Source organism: Corapipo altera, unplaced genomic scaffold (assembly GCF_003945725.1).
Source record: "Corapipo altera isolate COAL_440 unplaced genomic scaffold, ASM394572v1 24b, whole genome shotgun sequence".
In the NCBI taxonomy this organism is placed as follows: domain Eukaryota; kingdom Metazoa; phylum Chordata; class Aves; order Passeriformes; family Pipridae; genus Corapipo; species Corapipo altera.
The window spans coordinates 3,421,845-3,437,846 of NW_020884888.1; the positions used below are offsets into that span (position 1 = coordinate 3,421,845).

Consider the following 16,002-nt stretch of genomic DNA (forward strand, 5'->3'; position numbering starts at 1 on the left):
ATTTACTAAAAGGCTTAAATACAGCAATGGATTGGTGTGATTGGTGTGCCCTTTTATATTTACCTTTTATAAGCTTAGCTTTGTTAATATGCACTTAATCATAGTGCTAGGTAAGATTAATTGACCTTACCTCATTAAAAAAGTGTTTATTTTCTACCTCAATCTAGTCAAAAAAGTGAGATTTTACAGAAATACTGAAAATTTTTGCTGTTGGGAATATTTGTGGGGTTTTTTTTGCAAATCTTTTTATTTTATTTTTTATAAGTCTTTCTGATTTCACAGAATCATAGAAAGGCTTCAGCTGGAAGGAACCACAAAGATCACGTAGTTTCAACCCACCCAGCTATGGCCAGGGATTTCACACCAGATTGCTCAAAGGCCCACCCAACCTGGCCTTGAACACTTCCAGGAACGGAGCATCTACAGCTTCTCTGGGAAACCCGTTCTAGTGCTTCACCATCCTCACAGTAAAGAATTTCTGCATAATATCTAATCTAAATCTCTTCTCTTTTAGTTTGAAACTGTTCCCACTTGTCCTATCACTGTCTGCCTATGTAAAAAGTCAGTCTCCCCCTTTTCCATAAGCCCCTTTCAAGTACTGGAAGAACGCAATGAGGTCTCACTGGAGCCTTCTCTCCTCTAGGCTCTATCCTTTCAGCCTGTCTTCATAGGAGAGGTGCTACAGTCCTCTGATTACCTTTTTGGCCCTCCTCTGGACGTGCTCCAACAGGTCCACAATTTGCATGCTAATAATTTCCTTTAGCTGTATAATCATGAGCAGTAGTCACAGAAGACTACAGAAGGTAACAGAGACAAAGATAATTTTTTATACTAATTAATTAAAAATGAACAATTAGAGGATCTGTTAATTTCATTTTGTGGCACCAAATCAAATGGCCCATGTGTAAAATAAGAAGAGTACTTCTTGCAGGGGCAGAAAAAGAACCAGGCCATTAGGGTATAATCTGTTCATGCACAAATTCTAGCGAGGATAAAGAGAAATCTGTCTAGCAAGATCTGTCCTAAATTTGCCTAATTGCTTCATAAGTGCTATTGAGACAGGAAATGTAGCTGCTACTGCAGTTGTAAAATGAAAGGCAGAAAAGGAAGATGGTTATTGAGTCTATTTTTAAGTATGAAAAATGCACTCGCGTAGTACAATGATGCAGACGTTCAGACACACCAGAATGGAAACGAGAATAGTACAGTGAAAGAACTGGTTTGTGTTACATTTCAGCATGATGACAACCACCCCAGACCTACGCGGTATAGAAACACAACAGCTAAATAGCTCAGAAGGTTTAAAGGTTAGTAGAAGCATACTACAGATGATATTTCCTGTGTAAAATATGTTTCTGAAAATTTTATATTACATCACAGTTTTAGAACTAGAGGGTTACTGTCCTGTGCATTCACATAACTTAAAGGCTGTCAGTACTTTCCTGAGGTCCCATTATTTGGAGAAACAACTGACTGTACTGACAATGGTCCTCCTAAACAAAAAATCCCTTTTTATGTCCTATTACAGTGACATTTTTTAAAACTACTCCTTCAAGACTTAGGTGGCCTCAGAAGAGAAAAAGTATCTTTTTTTCTTTACTCACAACAGGAGAAAAATCACACCTGGATCTGGCAAACTATTGGTGTATTGGTAGTCCTGAAATCCTAGAATCAGAATCATTAAGGTTGGAAAAGACCTCTAAGATCATGAGTTCCAACTGTTAGCCTAGCACCACTAAACCATGTCCCTAAGTGCCACATCCAGACATCTCACAGAACCACAGAATCAGAGAATATGTCAAGTTGGAAAGGACTGATAAGTATCGTTGAGTTCAATCCTCGAACACTGCCAGGAATGGTTATTCCACTACTTTCCTGGGCAACCTGTCCCAATGCATGCCCAGCCTTTCAGTGAAGAAATTTTTCCCAATATCCAATCTAAACATCCCTGGCACATCTTGATGCCATTTCCTCGTGTTCTGTTGCTTGTCACCTGGGAGAAGAGACCAGCCTCCACCTGGCTACAACCTCCTTTCAGGTGGTTGTAGAGAATGACAATGTCTCCCCCCAGCCTCTTTTTCTCCAGGTTAAATACTCACAGCCCCCTCAGCTTTTTCTCATCAGACCTGCGCTCCAGACCCTTCACCAGCTTTGTTGCCCTTCTCTGGACAAGCTCCAGCATCCCAATGTCTTTTTTATAGCAAGGGGCCCAAAACCAAACGCAGAAATTTGAGGCGTAGCCTCATGACTGTCAAGTGCAGGGTGACAATTAATTGTCAATTAATGCTGAGGGGGGAAAAGATTAAAATAGGTAATTAAAAAGTGAGGCTGTTGCAACTGAATCTGGAGAGGGACTAGCACGTTCCCACTAAAGAAATTTAAAAGTAGCGTTTACCTTGGAATATACATTTCCTTCTCTATTTTTTCATCAGATTTAATGTTTGTATGATGTTCATGATTGAAAAACAAGTTTTCCATAAAGCAGAGGAATGGATAAACAGATTCCTCCTTCCACACTGATAAAAAACTTGTCTCAATCATTATTAGATGAAATTGTGATCCAATTAGACTAGTACAAATCATGCCAAACTACAATGACAGAATTGACTGCTGAACTTTATCACAGAGCTAGTCCCCCCTGAAATGGATAGATGGGCACGGCACTGACACAGCATAATGCCAATGAAGTGTGTCCAACTACAATTCAGAAGGACATTTAAACGTTTAGTAGACAGAGAAACTGCCTACTAAAGATAGACCATAATCTCTCCATGGCTATAGCAAAATGCTTCTTCTGGGGGGTTTACACGAGATGTATCTAGACTGGCATTGAAAAAACAGGTATTTGTCATTAACAGAAGCATTATCTAAAAGAAGCCATTTCAGCAGTTAACCTATTACAATTTGTCTCACTGCAGATGGGAGATAAACAGATCAAGATAACAAACCAGCAGTAATTTTTACAGTACTACCAACATGAAGCATCAAAAACCCCCACTTCTTCCTTTTTCAATAAAAATAACATAAAAAGAAAACACAGAGGCATTCTTCATAAGGTTCATAGTTTAAGCCTGACCTACTCATTTAAAGGGGAAAAAAAAAACCCAGGAATTTATTTTTTGCAGGGAGGATGAAGATTCTTGCATAACAACAACAATGCAGGAATTGAGGTATTAAGTAAAGCACCAATATCACAAGTTAATCCTGAGGGCTGGCAGCTCTGTTCAGTCCATGTCTCCAGGGCCAGTGGCAGCTGACGAGCTGGGGCTGAAAATGAGGGAGTTTGTGTACGAACAAGGATCTGATGACATGTACCCACCGACCAGATTGTGGGTGATGACTCAACTAAGTTTGTTAATCACTTACTAAGAATAAGGTCCTAATTAACAAGCTAGTGTGAATGTGGATTTATGGCTTTCCAGCAGTCACCAAATTACAAGCCTAATGTCTATGTTTGAATAAAAAAACTTTTTAAAAGTATGGGGTTTTTTTCATTTTAGCTAAATAATAAAATTCTGTTAACCCTTAACTATCCCAGTTAAACCCTTATCTTCCTAAATCACTCACCTAGATTTCAGACACATCTTAATTAAATTAAAAGAACATCCCTTCATGAATGGTTATCCTATTTGTGAGCTCACTGAACCAGCAGGTTGAAACCTGCAGGGTTGGTAGATGAGAAAGTCTGCTTTCTTCCCCCAAATCCTACATCCATCAGTGGCTCTTTTGGATTCACAAACTACTGGCATTTCAAAGTAGTTCTAACAGCCCTCAGGATTCTGCTGGGGTAGCTAGAAATTAGAGCAAAATGGAAGACCCTCAGTCAGGAACAATTCATGGTTTTTCTCCTTTGCAGTGTCCTCAGAAGCATTATCATTCTTTGGGAAACCCAGGAGTCTCAGATGTAAATGCCTTCAACTAGCAGGTCCTAATCCTGTTGTGCTGGTGTATGGCCCAGAACATGTATATGGCCTTTGGCTTTCAGCAGGCAGAACATGAGAAGAGTCCATCTCCTCAGGGCACCCATTTGTGTAACTGTCAGTAGCCAGAGGGAAATGGCAAGCAGGAAAGCAGGTATGTAACTACGCCTTTCTGCAAAGATTACAGCTATCCTCTATATAAAAGCCTAATGTCCAGGAATTCCAGGATGCATGCCCCTCTTTAATTCTAGGTGTTCTCATCTTCCCCTCACACCATCCAGAACATCACTGTAATGACAAGACTACAGCTCCATCAAGGAAGGGTGCACTGCTTGCAATACACAGCAAAAGGTCATCACAAGCCATCCAAGGCATTCATACATCCCTTTTTTGTCCCACTCTGCTCCTCATGTTATGTCTTGGAAGAAATTGTGGAAGCCACTGCTTCCACAATCCTGACCACGCTCATATAGCACAGACAGCTTCACAGCACGACTTCTGGTCACTGCTGTCAGGACATTTATGCAGAAAATCAAGTTAAAGCAGGAGCCAGGTGTGACACTGCTCAGATCAGAGCAGTTCAGGCCTGTGGACAAGCAGAAGTATTGGTGCCAGCAGGACTTTAAGTAGGGACATATCAAGCAACTGCACCTAGAGACATCATGAAAATTCAGCTTCTACAGCTTTTATTTTAGGTGCTCAAAGCCTTCCTACATCCAACCTGTACAGACGCACATGATATTCCATGTTTGAACTATTTCATGGAATTGTTGAAACAAGTTGTTTTGTATTGTGAGTTTCTGCTGCCTTGGAAGAGTTTATCAGTTAACTAGTTAGGTCAAGGACAAAGAGATAGGTTTGGCCACTAACTCCCCATTTGGTTTGCAACAAGCATTTCTACAGCAGCTGGTTGTGATCTTGAAACTAGAACCATGAATTCATGTGGTGATTAAGTAGATTGAGGAGAATGGTAACATTATACTCAGCAGAACACATACTAATATATCTTCCACTGGAGGATTTCAGTCTCGTCACTGCAATGTTCTTCTATGCCTGAGAGAGGTTTCGAAGGAACACAGAATCAACACTTGCTTTGGAAAAAAATGTTAGCTGACACTTCTAATATCACTAAAATGAAGTTTAAGCTCATTTTTGTCCACTTTATGTCTCAGGTACTACTAGAAAAACCCCTAGAGATTCTGACTTAATAGACTTTGGACAGATCCATACAGAAATGCATGTGTGTCGAGTGTCAGTATGAAAGCTACATGTCTAGGAGAAAGATGAAAATTTCCCCCATTGGAGGAAGAGGACTATATTCACTAAATGAGACACAGAAGGAAGAAATGAAAGCATAGTACAAGAACCAGGATAGTATAAAGAGAATACTACCTGGTTTTATAAATACTATATAAAAGTAGATATGAAGTAAAGAACCCGTTGTTTTGCCAAGAGGGATTTGTTTGTATTTCGTTGTTGTGAATGAGAACTTGTTATGGCACACAAAGCAGAAATTGCTTGAGAAGTAATTAGAAAAATTACTTTCTGAAGAATATTAATCAATGATTGCAGACTTCCTGTAAAATGAGGTTAGGGCTTTAAAAAAGTATTTTTCCGTGATGAAAAAGAATAAAATCATTATGTATGTGCAACTACAAAAGAAAAAGGAGTTGAGAAAGAGCCTTTAAATATGCAGGAATGAGAGAGGAAATTAAGTCAGGTATGGGAGAACAGTGTAACAGGAGCAAGTCAGAGAATCCTACATCAGTCTGGAAAGGATGTCAGCTCTCCTGGTAGAGAGACTGCTCTGCTTTATTTCCTCAGATAATCTGACAAACAATAAGTCGGAAAGTTGTTCCTATTCTCATTGCAGTGGAGGAAAGATCCTACCTCTGCTTTGTTCTTCCTGAGAATTAGCTCCTTCATGCTTGAAGCTTGTCTCCCTTCTTCCTTTGAATTTCTCCTTAAATAACTTCAGGTCTTCTGGCCTTTCTTTGCAGATCAAGCTTTCTGGACCAAAAATAATTGTCATCGCTCACCTCTGAACACGCAGCCTTCAAGTGTTGTGCTCAGATGTGGACACAGGCTGTCCGGGATTGAGTGCTTATCCCATTATCATATTTTCCCTTGTACTTCTGCTGTTGGTCGGAGAGCTGAGCTAATTCTTTGGGCTTTATGATCAGGTTAAAATTCAGACAGTGCTTGGTGGTTCAAGCTGTACTGATCAGCTGAACACAGAATAAGAGAGCTGAAAACGCTCATAACTTGTTACTTTCTGGACTTTTCAAGGATATTCTTCCATATTTCTTGATAAGCCAGCATGTTTCTTGCTATTTGTTGGCATTTTAGTTTCCATTTTTTAATGCTTTAAGTTCCAGAATTGCCTTTCCTGACAGAAGAATTGGCTGACCAGAGAAGACTTTTCAGTGGCCGAGCCTCAGTAAGCAAAGCTAACTCATGAGGGACAGGGAGTATGTGACTATGTCTTTGTCCGAGTGTCCAATAGTCTTTGAACACATATTAAATCATACATATTAAATCAGCAGATAGCACCAGGTAAAGATGGGTGCTATTCAAAGGTCAAAATTAGCACTAATAAGCAAAATCTCAACAACTTGAAGTAGCGGATTGCAAATAAATCAGGAATTCAATAGAAATATGGGCAAGCCATCAAATTTGCAGGCAAAAATAAAATGGGAAATTGGAGTTTTTGCAGAACAGAATGTTGGTCCAGTTTAGGGAATAACACTTCAAGTAGGCTGTGGACCAAAGAGAGTATGTCCAGAGATGAGCATAAGAAAGGACCAGAGGTCCAGAAAACAACTTTAAAGAAAAACTGGGGTTTAACCTCACTGGAAAGAGACAGTGAATCTGATAGGAGTATTCAAGAATACAAAAGCCTTCTTTCATAAAGACAACGAGAATATTCTTTACTCTTTTTCAGATAGAAAGAAATAACTAGTTTAGATTGTAACAAGAAAGATTCCGATTAGCTATGATGAAAAAAATGCTGGTAGCCAAGCCCTGGAGAAGGTAGGTTGCACAATAACCATTTTGAAAACTTTAAAACCAGATTATTAAAGAACATTGCCAATAATAATACAGATATGATTTCTTTAACTCGAAGCCCTTTCCAACTAGAATTGCTATGGTGACAAGATAATGATTTTTTTTTTCTCTCTGTTGTGCTTATGAGGTTAAATGCAGAAATAAAAATAAATTTTTTTAAAGAGAGAACGTTCCCACCGTATATATAGTCCCAGTGGATCGCAAAATTAATCAGAAACTGAAATGCCCAAACACCATAAAAATCTTGGGTTTTTATGACAGAGTGAATCTTGTGACCACTTCTATCTTTCAGGTCTATGCCTGCAAATTGCGTTTGATCACTAACACAGTCTGAAAACATTCTTTTGTCCCTATGCCCTAATTAATGCCTCATGCAGACTACCATAAGCCCTTTCTTAGAGCTGGGAAGTAAACATTGTACTAACTTCAGAAAGAAAAAAATTAAGTGAGAAACTGTCAAATAAATAGAAACGAATATACTAAATATGAATAGAAAGTTGAATAAGAAATCATTTCAACTGTTTCCAGTCTATACTTGATATAAAGAGAGCCAAAAAAACCCTCTCAATTGCCTACTTTTCCACTTCCATATATTGTCAGAGAAACATCAAAATATTATATCTTAAAATTTAAATGTCAGATCTATGAAGATCTTTATTTTTATCACTTCTATTTCTAACCATAAGCATTTTGACAGTATATGAAGCAAGATATAAGTCTATAAGTCTAGTTAGTTTCTATAAAAATTATATTTTGTTTTCCCCAACAATGAAATGTTTTGTTTTCCCCCATACTGAATAGAGTGTTTACAACCTTTGGGCAGTGCTTTTAATTATCTACACTTTTCTTCAACACTTAGCAGCATTCAACAAATTTTCTGTTATCTATGTTTTATTTCTGAATCACTGGGTAAGTCAAACTACTTCCAAAAGAACTTAATGTTTACCCACACTCAGAAAACATACCAAAACAAAGGTCTGTTTATGATGAACAACAACAGAAAAGTCTGAAAAATTGTTTTAATGTGCAAGTCCCAAAATGATGGCAGACAACAGCTACCCGATTTTACAGAAAGCACTTCTACGTCTTAGCAAAGCAAAGGTATAGTCCCCTTGGTCAAAAGCAGAACAGTGAGTTTTTGTTTGGTTATTTTTTTTACATTTGTTTTCATTTTATGATACTGAAGCAGTCAGTCTATCCCAACTGAAAGATGCCACAAGGATGATACTTAGAGCAGACACTAACTACCATCAGCCTAAAGTAGCCAGTGACCAATAACTGGTTAGGTTTTAACTGAATTTATAACATTGGTTAAAAAAAGGAAGATTTTGCCAAACATTTCTTTCAGCTTTCATTTTTAAAATCTACATTTCTTTTGAAGTAAGAAAAAATAATAAAGAAGATTGCTACCAACATGGCTTTGATGTGATTGATAGTCACAGAAGATAAACTCAAAATATCCTAATTGCTGCATATTTGCTCAAATACATTACTCAGTGTAATTGGTCTTACAGAATGTATTTATCTAAATGTGTAAAAAGACAGCTTTTCTTTAATATGTTTCTATCTGATGGTGTAAGAGAAGTTATTTTTTTAAGTGGTTTGGAAATAACATGCATGTTTTACTTTCCCATCTGCCTGCAGGCGTGAGTTGGCATTTGCTCTACCGAAGTGTCTGTGGTAGCCTACTGAGTTGCCATCAGGACTGCATAGGATGTTATGTCACGTCAGGCCAATAGTAAATGCAACCAGATTTTTAATTAAAAATAGCAAACCCAAAGATAATACTTATATAAATGTATACAAAATGAACAAATACACTGAAGTACTGCCAGGGCTTTTTTGGTGTTTCTGAAGAGAGAAGCATAGGGCTTTTTATTTTCCCTATCCGCCTATTTGTCCATGTTTGCTTATTAAGTAAATTCTCACTAAAACTAGTACACAAAAATGATGTTGTCTGTCAATTAAGGTTTCCCTTGGGGGGAAGCATTTTGTGGTTCTATTTACTTAATGCCTGCAATGTACTTGTTACAAGTAGTAGTAAATATACATTACTTCACAATGTGCTACATTTCCCAAGACCTACTATTCTTTGGCATAAAGTTCTCTAACAGTACTGGTATATTTAACTTTCAGGCATCTTATGATCTGGCGATTTTTTCTACCAGAAATGACTGCCAAAGTCACTCTAGAAGCTTTGCTTTAGCCTGCAAGTTTCATGCATATGGGACATGTATTGATTTTGATACTTGCCTAAGACAGATCCTTCTGTATGTTGTTATCAGCTACTGGTCAAGCAAAATAAATGTCTGCAGAAATTACGTACAGAAATACACTCATAATACACACACAGAGTCCGACTGCAATCGGTAAACACCAACCCCCAATCATTAAAGTACAACAACACTGAAGGTCACCATACGCCTGCACTTTTGCTACATCATGACTAAACACTCAGTTTGCTGATGGAGTCTATGCTGCCTGTGATACATGTTCCTGAGAAGACCGAGGAAAAATATAACTGTCCACTTTTTCTCCTGTAGATCTCTAGTCATATTGTGAATCCTTCATGATTTAAGCAAGGGTGTTACTGGTGACTTTGAAAACAAAGTGGACAAAATGTGATCTTGTAAACTTGATTTCGTAGTAAAATAATGAAATGTTCACTTAATTCCACAGGATTAAAATACTAATGGATTTCTATTGAAAACACATTTACAAACAATAAATCATGACAGATGAACAACTTCATGCAAGACTGCAAAATTTAAGTAAGTAACAGATTTAGGCAGGTTATCTATCTCCAGGAGTCTTGCCTTTCCACTGCAACAGATTTCAAGACAATTTCAGAAAGACTGAGAGACCTTGACTGAAGATTAATGACAAGAAGCGCTAACAAAGCAGCTGCTTCTGCTACCTTCTGCCACTGTGGTGAGAACAGATTAGAAAACCATTATGACGTGATTTCCCTGAGAAATGCACCCCTGTACCTGTATACACTGTCACCTTTGATAAAGAAAGAAACAATCATTTCATCAAAGTCATCCAGAATGCTCTTTCTCCTCCCCAAACAAGCAAGGAATTGCTGAATGCTGTATCTGGATAACAGCAGCACAAGCTGAAGGCAGCACAAGCTGAAAGCAGATTTCCTCTCGCAGTGATAGGAGCACAGGGCATATAGTGTTGCCTCTAGTACACCACTGGACAGATCTGCATCACCTTCTCTCAGAGTGCCTTTAATTAGAACTTGGCAGAAGGAGCAACAAAAAACACACAGGACCCTTATCAAAAGTTGGGAAGGTACAGGAAAAAGGTGAAATGTTACTGCATCAGCTTGGACTCTGAAGTAATATTCTGTTCAATATTTAATTACTAGCTTATTAACTGAGTGTAGAGCAGTAATTTAGGAGAGATATAATCACATAATGGCTTAGACTGGAAGGGACCTTGAAGATCATCTAATTCCAACCCCTCTGCCATTGGCAGGTGTTCTGTTTTAGGAATGGTATTCCCCAATTTAGTATTCCCAGTAAAAAGACCACAATATAACAGTAACAATAATAATAACAAAAGATATAAGAAAAAGAAACTATTTACACATAAAGTAAAACAATACTGGAATGCCCTTCTTCACAGAAACCAGAGAGAATTCCTTTGTCTCATCCCTGGCGATGATGTGAGGTGGTATGGAGCAAAATTAGAGTCTGGTCCCACTCTCAGGCACACCCCCTCTCAGCTATCGCAAAAAATTAACCCAGTTATTGGCCAAAACCTGGACAGAAGAGACATTTGCCATTTGATCAGGTTGCTCAAAGCCCCAGCCAATCCGGCCTTAAATGCTTCCAAGGACTGGCCATACACAACCCCTCTGGGCAACATGTTCCAGTGCCTCACCACCCTCACAGTAAAGAATTTCTTCCTAATATCTAATCTAAACTAACGTACTTTCAGATTTAGAGATTGATTTATTCCTTTCCTTAATACTTTTTTCCCCAAGATTATCTTAACTCAATATGTAAATTTTCTATTTTCCTATAAGACTTTTGAATATTGGTTAATTAGACAACAATGATTTTTAACTTCTTTTTAATCATAAATATTTTACTTGTCCTTTAATGACAACTGTTTATCGCTAGTGGTAAAGAGCTGGTTTGAAAGACTTGATTTTCCATTTTTCCTTCCCCCACCCAAGCTGTTTCTTTACAATATCCTCTCCTTGTTTACCAAGGCCATCTACGATCAGGTTTTGCTCACTGCAACAGATTTTGATATGTCAACAGAAAAACGACGAGGGCATTGCTGTACCCTCTTGCTATTCAAGTGTTATTTTTGAAGTGCCTGAACTAATCTATCATGATAAGGACTTTAAAACACTATTCCTAAGTTCATTTTACTGCTTAATTCAGAACTTTTATTTCAATCCAATCAAGCTAGAAAACAATACAAAGATTAAACGCACCCAATTCTCTGAATTTTATTCTGTGGAGATACTATATTTCAGCAGATCCTGTCAAGTGGCTACATGCTCAAACAATATTTTACTATTACGTCATTGCATATATGTCCTACAAACTTAACTACTCATGGTGCAACTTGCAACCTGTCCATCTTGGTGGCATCTGTACTCCAGTAGATAAAATCTGGATTTTTAGGAATAAATAACTCAGGATTTCAAACCAGCTATACAGTATTTCCCTGTTTATCGAAGACAATCATATCTTTGCAGCAAATGCAGCTGCTTGGCTTCTTTTAAGTATTTGTATCTAATTTTTAATTTGCTACAGCTACTTTCTAGACACTGGGTACTTTTATTTTTCATTATAGCTTAAAGGACCTTACTTAACATTTTTCTTTGTATGCACTTGTAAGGTCACAGATTAATCATCTCTTAATAGGCACACTGATTAGGCAAATATTTCATTGTACTTTACACTGCTTTCTTATACCTGAGATCACAGGAAAAATACACAGTATTTTTAAACAGATTTAAAGAAGACATGACAGTCGTGGTCATTATATCATTGAGTGGAAGACCAGGTCAACTCTCTAGCTTCAGAAATCAAATTATTTTCAGTTTCAGTTGAATTGTTTTCTGAAGGAGTATAAAGAATTACAATTCTTAAAAATACTTCATTCAGCATGAAAGGAAATGTCTTCATATTCTCTTTTTCTGAAGGGCTGTACATCATTGAGAAGTGTATACTCAAGAATAAAATCAGCTAATAAGTTTAGACAGGAACACTAAGAATAGGAAGACTTAGATGTCTTCCTGTTTCTGACTAAGTTATTTCATAGGGTCTTAGGGAAAAAATATTGTACACGTGCTGCAGAAAGATCAGTTCTGGTGAACTCTGGAGATTCTCTAAGATGTGATGAAACTCAGCATTTTTGAATCACAAAGACTAAGAAATGACTGGTTATTACAGGGTGCAATGGCTATCCAAAAACCACTCAGGAAGTTTTCTGGAAACCACCTCAGAAAATTGTGAACTTCAAAGAATGTATTTTATCTAAAGCACACTTCATACTTTCTTCAAATCAAATGACTTCTGATAAGGAGAGTCTTTGAGTTTCAAGGCAAGACTAGTTGAGAAAAATTGCTACCTCCTTTCCTTCACTGCAATGAAAATGTTATTTATAAGATGCATCTTCTCAGAGGAGTTAGACAGATTCATTATTAGAAGATTCTGGGAGAGAGAGGGAACAATTCTGGCTCATGTAGAGATACTTTCTCCCAAAATAAGAGGAAAAGCAAAATATTGCATTAGCTACCTTTATGCAACTGAAAGGACTCATATTTGCCTAGCATTTGTTTTGCTGAGATATCTATCATGTAACATGGTAGCATTATCAGATATAAAGATACAATCGCTAATAAATGGCCACACTAATAAATTCCCTGTTGCGCTGCAGATACTCAAAAGTCTCCCAAAACTGATATATTGCAAAGGTTGTCAATCCTCTTTTCTGTCTAAATAAACTATTTTAAAGGTTACATTGAAATATCTAGCCTCCATGAAATTCCTTCCTTGCTGTTAGAACTATTAAGAGACGCTAGAAAACACACTGTAAAAAAATATAAAGCTTTATTATAGTTTTTGCACTGCAGTATTATTTTAGTGACTTTGAAACATGAGTATATTTCAGTTTTAAGAAAAAAAAAAACACAGAATTGCTGTGATGCTAAAATAAACATTAACCGTGAAAAGAGATAGGGAAATATAATGTGATTGTACTGAAAAAAGTATACTAAGTCTGAGCAAGGACTCAGATTTACATTGCCTGCCACAGAAGTGTTGTTAACACAGATTTAAATCTGATTCCTGTGCATGTTTGTGTGGGAAATAGCCATTCTTACATGCACAAAACCAGGAGGTATAACCTAATTGATACACCTCATTACCTTAAGTGCGGGCAGCAAGCAGAAGAGCGCAGAACTTAAGAACTGTCAACTCAGGCAGCAGTTCTAGTTCAGGTCCCCAACACACTGAAACCATGCCGGTGCAACACTGAGCTCATTTAGCCTGCCTCTCAATAGGAAATAATCTGTGGGGAAGGCTGCATGCTGACACTCAGCAACTGAGTATCTGCCACTCTCTGCTCTAGAATGAACTTAGTCACAGTATTCCTAGGACTTCCAGACCTCCAAGGTGGCAAGGCCAAAGAGTATTTAAAGAAAAAAAATGGTGGGGGAATTAAGATGCAGAAGGAAGTCATTAAGTTTTGTAACCTCTTTTTGTCCTGCACCAAGAAGAAAAACCAGGAAAGTAAAACTTACAAGACACAAACAACAACAAAAAAAACCCCCAAACCAAAACAAAGAGAGCAGACATTGTGGCTCAGTGGAATCCATAGTTGGGGAAATCTCATTGACAGAAAGATGAGCTGCCAGGACACAGCTGGTGTGGTAAGCGAACAGCATTGGAAGAAAAAGTGAAAGGCAGGTCTCCAGGGGAATGTCCACAGGGAATTTCATGCAACATGGAGTTACAGTCTTCTGGATGGATTGCCTCAGGGGACAAAACCAGCAGTCATAAAATAACCTTCCATTCTACTGGTGAATTTACTACTATGCTGTTTTTATTCATTGATTATACTTCTCTCTTTAATACTTCATTCAGGTAAGTCCGGATACTTTTTTTTCTTTAACCATCTCTGCTTAAGGGTAGTTGATGTTGGAAGTGCCACTCTTGTTCTATCCCTCTGCTTGCAGTCATGTTGCAATTACCTTTGTTTTTCTTTCTCTGAAACATTTTTGTAAAATACAGTCATCAGAAGTGTTCTTGGTGTAGAATGAAGTTATTTAGTTATTAAGGATACTTGTAAACAATTCACCACCTATTATCAGCATTACAACATTTTAGACCTTTTGTTTTCAGTAATGGGTTGCAGATCCACAGAGGTTTTAGATACAAAACCTCAAGTAGTTTAAGACCTTTCCACATATCAGCTATATTAGACATATCATGTAGGCTGCAGAGATTCTCAGAAAAGTTGCAGCATTCCTTTGCTCTGGAAGGACCAGGCTACGCAGATTGGTCTGGATGACTGTTGGACATGCAGCAGTTATAAGACTAGCAATTACTTCATAGAAACAGAAGAGAATACTGTGCACCTATTTCTTAACACAGTGTCTGAAACCTGTTTCTATTTTATTTTACATTTCTACTTATGGTATGGTCCTGTTGGCAGCTGATCAGAATAAATCACTCTCTAGGACACTGTCAGCAAGGTTGTTAATAAAAAGCAAACACTAGACATATTAATAAGTGTCATCCTAACTCTATTAACTGAAAGAAGGAAGTTTCAAAAAGTGACAATAACAAAGTAGTATTTACAGAGATCATCTTTCAAATTTTTTCCACAGTGATAAGAGGAAATCCACTGTGAATTGTACTTCAACATTCCATCTGTTACACAAGCAGAATTCTGTCCTGAAGGTCAAAATTAAGGTTATTTAATTTCTAAACTGCAGACATGGCACATGATAAATAATAGTGCATTTTAAGTCTCTATCTCTGCTCTGTCTCCAAAAACTACCCCCCAAAAAACAAGATTCCTATATTCAATGTGTCAGATTTTATTCAATATTGCAGCTGAGAACAAGACATAAATTTCCTAAATATGATTTTCCTTTCAGCATTCACTCTATTTTCATCAACTAGAACAGTAGGTCAGACAAATATATTTAAAAAGGTAAAATAGATTAAAACACCCAAGAAATTAAATTTAGTCTCCTGCCCAAAAAAGGTGAAGTCTATTTTATTTTTTTTAACAGAATTCACTCCAGTTAGTGACATATTATGGCCAGAAATTTAGGAAGTTGCAAATTTTTATTTAGGGTTTACCTTTATTCCTTTCTGAAACATGTAAAATTTTACTCATGTTACAAATAAATTATATTTAAAAAAAAATTCTTTTAAGTGATTGCTGCTGTTTATATTTTGAATAAATACATTTTCTTGAGCATTAAATACAAAAGAAAAACTTAAAGCTGAAGGAAGGTGCATTGGACCTAGGCAGTGATGTTCAGTTGTGCAATAAGCACTAACAGTGGGAATCAGAAGGAGAGGAGCTGGAGTGAGGGTTGTTATGCAGTTCATAGGGTCATGGGTGCCGTTTTCTAGGTCATAGTTTAAAGAATGAGAGGGATTCAGAAAAAAAATCCTTAGTTAGGAAGTATTTTGTAATAAAATTAAGAACTGTTGCCTTCTCTTACACAGGGCAGTGGTTTCCTTTTAGTTGATATTAACTGGGTGGAGTTGTCCAATTTCTTTGTTTACAGCAAATAAAAGACACTTTGAGTTTCAAGTATGGATTGCTGTGGTTTTCGGCCTTGAGAAAACCAGACTCTAGATGCCAAGGAATCTGGGCAAACTTTCGTAAACTGGTAGGGTGCGTGACACCCCCCATTAGTTGGGACTTCACAGCAGAGCAAGTGTTTGATCCTGATGAGATGGCACATCATTTGGCAGAAGGGTGTTTGAGGTTGACATGAGGCTCCAGTTTTAAG

At 37.4% G+C, this 16,002-nt stretch overlaps 1 protein-coding gene across 2 annotated transcripts in view; it reads right to left on the bottom strand.

Moving 5' to 3' along the window:
* The window catches only part of GABBR2 (gamma-aminobutyric acid type B receptor subunit 2), a 476,962-nt gene that overhangs the window by 310,477 nt on the left and 150,483 nt on the right, over nt 1–16,002 (bottom strand). The window lies entirely within an intron of this gene.